An 8,921-nucleotide genomic window follows, 5' to 3' on the forward strand; every position below is an offset into this window, starting at 1 on the left:
ACAGTTTTCAGATTTATAGTTTACGCTCACGGCGCGCCGCTTTTCACAGTATACTTGTATGTACTACGAAAGTAAATCAAATCGATTGTACTGTAAGTCATTAGTTCGTGGTTTAAACCGAACAATGCGTGCCGTGCGCAATTGTCTACACAATCACCTCAATCACGCAGCCATCAGCACACCGTACATTCACAGTTAAAGCTCTTCATATCAATATACGACACGAAAATGTGTTACTATATTTTCTGTTTCGTTCCACAGTCCGTGGCATGCACTAAACAGTTTGTGCTGTCTAAAATCGAAAACGGTATCTTTACGGCGTGCACACAGCTTACCGGTGTGCACGTCAAAGTTTTATGCTTAATGAGTCAAAATGCAGCTCTGGCAAAGAAGCAACGCGACACGTCAAGTCACTAGTTCTTTAATCGCGATACACACCGAGACCATATACGTAGCATTGTCCAAACACTGATATATTTCACAGGACACCAACACAATGTTTAACAGCACGACAGTCACCTCCACTCACCTTCTTACTCTCCGCTCTTTGTTGACGCCTTCTCTGTCGACCTCTCGATATGGTTCCACATTACTCATACACCTCGCTTCACGTAACACTCTAAAAAATTCTGATTACGTCGATTTACAGTTTTATACACAATCACAATTTCATGTTACTCTGTCTACAGAAAATTAATTCAAATAACATGTTAACAAATACTGAAGTATACAATATCCGAATAACTGAAAACGGCAATTAAATCCATGACAACTACATTATGTAAATGGAAAATAATGACACCAACAACTGATTTCACAAAACTCATTCTGAAGTAGCCTTTTCAATGCGTGGCGGAAATGAAGCAGGAAAGAAGTAACAGAAAATACAGTAAACCGGGAAAAAAACATATACCAGCTAGTAATGTTATCTTTGGAACGATATACTGCGAAGTCTCAATGGGGCGAAGTTGCTGAGTCAACGGATTCATCTTCAATAAATATCGGGACGTGCTGGAATTAGGGGCAACGAACGTGCAGATCACCTGGCGAAAATTGTGCAGCATCTACTTCTTATCGACAGACCCCTACCATATAGTGATCTTCCTACTAGATTCGCCAGCCAAGCAAGAAAGGAGAGGACAAACTTAGTGGACATCAACAGCACATGGTGTTGGGCGATTCAACAACACATTCCACGCCGTCCTCAGTTTCTCAACTTGACGCTCACGAGAACAAAAACTGTTACTCTTACCAGACTAAGAGCAAGACACATAAAACCAATAAAACGAGACATTGGTTAAAATTAAGTTGTAAGGCGTCAGGCAAATCCAACACCTTCCATGAAAACCCTGACATGATAAGCAAATCCAGTAGTATGTCACATACCTCCGAATAAATTGTGACATCAAATTAACCAAAGTAATACGAGTGACGAGTGAGCAAACGGAATACCACAGACCAACACAAGAATGCCTAAATGCATGTCATACCTTCCCACCGTGGGACAGACGCAGTTCCAAGGGGAGAAACAAGAACAGAAGCCCAGACCAGTACCGTGTCAAACTGGAAGGCCCTACGATAAGGGACGGACGGACACCCACGTCGCCAGCAGACCGCTACGACCACACCACCCGCAAGTTTTAGCGTGAGACGTTTTCGCGTCTCTGTTATGTTAGGACCACCCCCCAGCCCATGTTAAAAGCTAGAGCCCTCCAGAAGAACAGTATAGATCTTACGATAACACAAAAAAGGCTACACCACCTGCAAGTTTTAGCGTGAGACTTTTTCGTGTCTCTGTTACGTTGCAAACTTTAAAAACATTGCCCCACCACGAAAAGCATAACGTTTCTCATTGGATAGACAGAATTTTTGTAGGCGGAGCTTAAGGTTAACATTGAGACCCTGATTGGTCAGATGAAAACACAGCCAGATAGTTTTTTTTTAAACCAACTTCGGTAAATTGTTGTAAGGAGAAGTTAGAGAAGAGTTTTTTCCGAGACAGCGAGGTGAGCGGAGCTGTGCTGTCCTTCGCCCCCTGACGAACACCGACAAGGTAATGAACGCACGCGATGCCGCATAACAGCGCATAAAGCTTCATTCAGAACTGCAGAAGTCTCATCTGTTACACCCCCTTTTTGCGTAATACTAGTGTCAATCGTCAATTAAAGCTCATGGTGTTCACATTTGCCACTTGAAGTAAAAATCTGAAACGCGATGATTTTTCTGTTATATAGTTATTGAGAAGCCACATCAGCCACTGTAATTTACGACAAGTTAGATAAGTAATTAAAGATAATTGAGGGTCACTGTGGACCATTTTGATAGTTTTCTCTTTTGTGAAACTTAATTTAAACCTAGATTATAGTTGTGATATGGCATAGGTCATCCTTCGATCCATTGTAGAACTTGGAAACCCATTCAGGGAATATTCGTTCACATTATTTGTTGAAGGCAGTTGGTTTTTACCATCCTGTATTAAAACATTTCCTTTTATCAATAGTGCAATTTATAAACGATGTTTTGTGAACAGAATAAAATTTCCAATGGTAAACTTAACTGCTTTTTCGACGTTATTTTACCAGCTAACTATAAATAGGAAAGCCTTGAACCCCTTCCACTAAATTTAGTTAGTATTACGATTCTTTTACAGGGAGTGCAGTGGAGCTGACGCTGAAATCATTAAGTATTTGGTTGTATCATCGCTAGTCTCACTGAACTCTCCTGAATTCTACATGTCATGTGTGGTCTGGCGTCTCCTTACCAGCAACAGGTCCCAGGTTCAAATTAGTCAATCCCCTAAAAAACACGCTCAGAGCGTCGTTGCGCGAAAGTGGTAGGGAGACACGATATAGAACAAACAGACACCACGCAGAATGTTTAGAAAGGCCATCTCCAACCTGTGAGTCCTGTCTCATTGACGAGGACATGGTGTATATATTCATAGAAAGTGACAAATACAATCATCCTAGAACAATTAAACTGTACAACATTTTAAAAAGTAAGGGTTTTTTCTATTAGAGTAGTTCTAAGTTCCATGAAAAGGACCGTTGCCAAATGTATTTTCCGTCTCATTTGTCTTTGTAAAAGGGAAGTTTAAATTTGAGAAACACTCTAATTTTTCATTAGGTATGCAGATAATTGAATTTTATGTTAGAATTTCGTGGATTTTAATGTAACGGTACCGTCAAAATAATGTACTTTGTTGGCTCCTTATCTCGTTTAATTATATTTTTATTTTGTACTGAAATCAGGCCAATGTCCTGTTTTTATCGTTATGTGCAATACTGTATCTGGTGAAAAGCGCTCTGCTTTAAACCAAATAAAATAATAAAAAAGCAATACAAACAAATAAGAACACAGACGTGATCGGCTTACTAGACAAGTAAATGATTTGTCCGTTGTCCAGGAATAAAATTTCTCTTAGTGGCACTGCACGCAAGAAACTGAACTTATACGAATGAATACTTCGTGCTGAGCCAAGACTGAAATCTAGACGTAAGACAAACTTTGCGTAATCCTGTCGTCCTGAGACGCGTATAATATTACGGTACATTGATAATGTTTTCTTTTGGAGCGTCTAATTATAGCTGAATGAAACACAATTTTCGTGCCATACGCGTTACGCCTCTACTCTTTGCATGGCATGGAATATGTACTGTACATACTTTAAATTATTACTACTTCATTGAAAAGTAACTGAAACAGAACACGTTGAGTGGCTCGAGACAGGACGTTCATATTCACAGGACATGTACGTTGGTATGTTCTGCAGAAATGTTTAGCATTTCAGTCACTTCAGTTCAGCATGTGTCCTGTTGCCTTGTAGGCACCAGGTCCGCCGCGGGCCCTGGTAACTTGTTCCACGCGAGATGGCATTGACGCGTATAAGGTACGAATGACGTCCTGTGGTTTAGCCATCCATGCTGAATTCACCTGGTTCCAGAGTTCACCTGTGGTGGCTGGCATTGGATCACAGCGCTGCGTCCGTCATTTCGTCATATCCCACACATTTCCGATTGGCGACAACTCTCGCGCCGCGCGGGATTAGCCGAGCGGTCTATGGCGCTGCAGTCATGGACTGTGTGGCTGAAAAGAAGGTTCAAATGGCTCTGAGCACTATGGGACAACTTCTGAGGTCATCAGTCCCCTAGAACTTAGAACTACTTAAACCTAACTAACCTAAGGACATCACACACATCCATGCCCGAGGCAGGATTCGAACCTGCGATCGTAGCGGTCGCGCGGTGCCAGACTGTAGCGCCTAGAACCGCTCGGTCACCCCGGCCGGCTTGTGCGGCTGATCCCGGTGGAGATTCGAGTCCTCCCTCTGGCGTGTGTGTGTGTGTGTGTGTGTGTGTGTGTGTGTGTGTTTGTCCTTAGGATAATTTACGTTAAGTAGTGTGTAAGCTTAGGGAGTGATGACCTTAGCAGTTAAGTCGCGTAAGATTTCACACACATTTGAACATTTGAGAACTCTGGCGCACCAGGGAAAATGGCTGACATTCTGTGATGTGTTCGTGTAGCAACATGTGGTCGTGCCTTGTATTGCTGGAAAAATGGCATCTGGGGTGTTGTGCACAAAGCGTATGGCTGCGGGCCACAGGACGTCATTCACGTAGATCACACTGGTCTCAGTGTCCTGGACACGCACCAATTGCGATTTGTGGTTGCACCCAGTAGCACACCACACCATAAAGACATGAGTTGGCGCAGTGTCTTGAGCGAATGCAGTCACTGTGATGCCGCTCCCCCTGTCTGCGGTGAACCAAAATGTGACAATCATTTGCAAGCAAACAGAACCTGGTTTCGTCCGAAAACACTGTCTGATGCCGTTCCTGTCCTCAGTGACGTCGTTCCATACATCATTGCCTGCTAGCATGTTTCTGCACATTCGTCAAAGGCAGGCAGGGACGACGCGTAATAAACGGCGACGGACTGTCACCCCGGATAGTGTATTATGTGTTAGATAGTTTCCCTGTCGTGCCAGAGCCGAGGAGGACGCAGATCTGTCCTGCAGTGCCATTCGGGTGAAGGGTATGGTCTTCGTGGTGCGACCTGCCCCTTTTCGTCGTCTTCTACGGTCTTCGTGAACCATTTGGGCCGGCCGCTGTGGACGAGCGGTTCTAGTCGCTTCAGTCTGGAACCGCGCTGGTGCTACGGTCGCAGTTTCGAATCCTGCCTCGGGCATTGCTGTGTGTTATGTCCTTAGGTTAGTTAGGTTTAAGTAATTCTAAGTCTAGGGGACTGATGACCTTAGATGTTAAGTTCCATAGTGCTTAGAGCCATGTGAACCATTTTTGAACCATTTGGCACACATCCGTTGCACTGCCGAAACACTTCGTCCCACACAAGCAGCAATTTCCCGGGTAGATGCATCACGTTTTCTCACGCCAACAATGTGTCTTTGAAACCGATTTGACGGTACGGTTTGCGCATACGTCTCCGAAGCATCTTGCAGTTTTGCTCAAGCCACACCGATCCATTAACTTGTGTTTATCGTGACAACGAGAGCCGCAGGCACATTTTACCTGTACGTGGTGTTGTGATGTTGAGATATCGATGTTGAGCTTGAACCCGCAGGCCGACATGGTTCAAATGCTAGTCATATGTAGAACATACTAATTACATGTCCTGTGAATATGAACGACCTATCTCTTTTTTTTTTTACATGGGTGTAAATGTATATCGTCCCAAGATGTAAACTAAGTACAGTCGCACCAAAAAGTATTGGCACACGTGCGTATTTATCGTTGCTGGTTACAAACGCCGCACATTTCGGTACATGTACGTGCTACCTCACATACCAGACATTACGATTCTGCCCACAGTGCCTACCATTAACAAAGAAATGCAGTATTAAGGGCAAACATGTATCTCCTCTGCACACAAAAAGTATTGGCACAGAACGTGGCTTCACGGTATATTGCTGGGTTTTCAGGTACCGGAACGCCATCTGCTGACGCAATAGACACTGCGTGTGTTGACGGCCCAGTCGCTACTACGTTGCTGTATTGTGCGATAGTGGTCAGCATGGGGCCGAAGAAGAAGGAACATTCAGTGGCGTTGCGTGAGAGAGTGGTATTGCTCCATTCACAAGGGAGAAGCTATCGACAAATCGGAGCAGAGGTGTCTGTTAGCTACACCACGGTAAGAGCCATCATTCATAAATATAAAGAGACTCGAACAACAGTGAATAAGTGTCGTCCTGGACGTCCAAAAGTGCTAACAACCCGAGAGCGTCGCCGTATCATCGAATTTGCTCGGATGGAACCTGCTACAAGTGCAGCAACTATTGCTGAGGTTCTTCAGACAACATCCGACAAGACGGTTAGTGTTCAAACTATACGAAATGTATATAAAGACAGTAACTGTTCTCGAAAGAACAGATACTGTAGATGACCGTGCAGCTTTTCCCTGGAATAAATGATGACTAACTGAAACCCTCAGCTGCCGACAGGTGTTGTTGATATACCTCGATGTGGACAGCTGAAAATGTGTGCCCCGACCGGGACTCGAACCCGGGATCTCCTGCTTTCATGGCAGACGCTCTATCCGTCTGAGCCACCGAGGACATAGAAGAATAGCGCGACTGCAGTGACTTATCCCTTGCACGCTTCCCGTGAGACTCATATTCCCAACTGTCCACAATTCTACCTATGTAATATATATGAAGACAGTTAGTTGTAGGCTATCCAGCCATTGACCTTCGTCTGTGCGAATGCGCACAGTTTGCCCAAACTCTTACGGGAATCGCCAAAGCGTGCGCGAGTAATGAGTGAATGGGCAAATGTCTATAAGTTATATTACATAGGTAGAATTGTGGACAGTTGGGAATATGAGTCTCACGGGAAGCGTGCAAGGGATAAGTCCCTGCAGTCGCGCTATTCATCTGTGTCCTCGGTGGCTCAGATGGATAGAGCGTCTGCCATGTAAGCAGGAGATCCCGGGTTCGAGTCCCGGTCGGGGCACACATTTTCAGCTGTACACATCGAGGTATATCAACAACACCTGGTCCGCAGCTCGTGGTCGTACGGTAGCGTTCTCGCTTCCCGCGCCCGGGTTCCCGGGTTCGATTCCCGGCGGGGTCAGGGATTTTCTCTGCCTCGTGATGACTGGGTGTTGTGTGATGTCCTTAGGTTAGTTAGGTTTAAGTAGTTCTAGGGGACTGATGACCATAGCTGTTAAGTCCCATAGTGCTCAGAGCCAACAACACCTGTCGGCAGCTGAGGGTTTCAGTTAGTCATCATTTATACGAAATGTGTTGAATTAGGCTCAAATGCATGGACGTTCTCCCAGGAAAAAGCCATACATATCGGAAATTAACAGGCAAAAACGCATGCAGTTTCCCCAAGGACTACATCAGCAACTGTGATATTTGGCGACGAATCGAAGTTCAATGTGTTCGGATTTGATGCAAGAAAGAAAGTTTGGCGCAAGCCGAATACGCACCTTGACGTCAGACTCATGCATCCCACAGTCAAACACGGTGGGGGCGGTATCATGGTCTTGGGCTGTATGGCGGCGTCCGGCGTTGGAAATCTAGCTGTAATCCACGGTACAATGGATCATATGAGAGACATCGACGTGTTGCGAGGTAATTTACACGCTAGTGGACAGACACTGGCCATACTGGGGTGTTTCATTTCCAGCAAGACAACGACCCAAAACATACCGCCATGAAAACCCGGGAGTGGTTACTGTACAACGCCCCCAGAAGGGTTCTAACACCACCTCAGAGCCCTGATTTGAACCCCATTGAGAACCTCTGTGCTCATCTTGACACACAAGTTAGAAAAAGGCGTCCGTCCGGTAAAAACGACTTGGAGAAAGTGCTCCTGGAGGAATGGTCGAAAATTACCCCTTTATCACCAGGAATTTAATAGAAAGCATTCCTGGGCGTTTACGTACTGTTATAGATGCTAAAGGGATGCACACCAGCTATTAGAAGGTGAATATCAATGAAGAAAACGAACACACTGTCCGATTCATGCACGAGTGCCAATAATTTTTTGGATGCAGAAGAGCGATGTTTATTTTCATAACACTATGTTACTTTACGACAGGTGATTTGGAAATATTTTGCCGGCCGCGGTGGCCGTGCGGTTCTGGCGCTGCAGTACGGAACCGCGGGGCTGCTACGGTCGCAGGTTCGAATCCTGCCTCGGGCATCGGTGTGTGTGATGTCCTTAGGTTAGTTAGGTTTAAGTAGTTCTAAGTTCTAGGGGACTTATGACCTAAGATGTTGAGTCCCATAGTGCTCAGGGCCATTTTTGGAAATATTTGTAACCTATGTAATGTAAGGTGGCACGTGTCTGGGTTCTGTTCTGAAATATATGTTTAGTTTAACCTACAACCACTAAACTCTAACTGTGCCAATACTTTTTGGTGCGATTGTAGTATAAACAAAAGTATGTACATATTAAAACATATGTATATGTATGTACATATTAAAACAATATTGGAAACAATAAAAGCGAATCGAGTATGGCACGAAAATTGTGTTTTATGCAGTTCTAATTAGACAGTCCAAAGGTAAAAATTATCGACTTGGCGTAAGGCTATCCCGAACGGTAAAAACAGACAATTCGAGATAGATAAGGCTGTTTGGTACAACGCCAGACGGAGCCGCTGTGTTCTAAAGTACGTATCAACGTTCAAGGTCGCGATACAACAGACAGCCTATGTGCAGTGACAAAGTACGCCGTAGCGATAGCAACGCACGCAGTGTGGCAACGTCGCATTGCGGCTGGCTAACCTCGGCTGTCCGCCGGCCAGAGCGGTACGCTTTATACGTTACTTTTCCCACCTGTTTGCGATATAGGTGTCGTATCTCGTGAATAGCACACGAATAATGCTAGCGGAATCCAGAGAGCGCAAATTACGTAAGAAAACTCGCACAACAAAGAGAATTTTGCGTAAGG

At 44.7% G+C, this 8,921-nt stretch overlaps 1 non-coding gene across 1 annotated transcript; it reads right to left on the bottom strand.

Annotated features, from left to right (window-relative positions):
• Positions 1-6,497: 6,497 nt before the first annotated feature.
• Positions 6,498-6,571, bottom strand: Trnas-uga (transfer RNA serine (anticodon UGA)). Its single transcript has one exon. It is a non-coding gene; the product is annotated as a tRNA-Ser (tRNA).
• Between the last annotated feature and the right edge of the window lie 2,350 nt (positions 6,572-8,921).

Source organism: Schistocerca nitens, chromosome 3, assembly GCF_023898315.1.
Source record: "Schistocerca nitens isolate TAMUIC-IGC-003100 chromosome 3, iqSchNite1.1, whole genome shotgun sequence".
In the NCBI taxonomy this organism is placed as follows: domain Eukaryota; kingdom Metazoa; phylum Arthropoda; class Insecta; order Orthoptera; family Acrididae; genus Schistocerca; species Schistocerca nitens.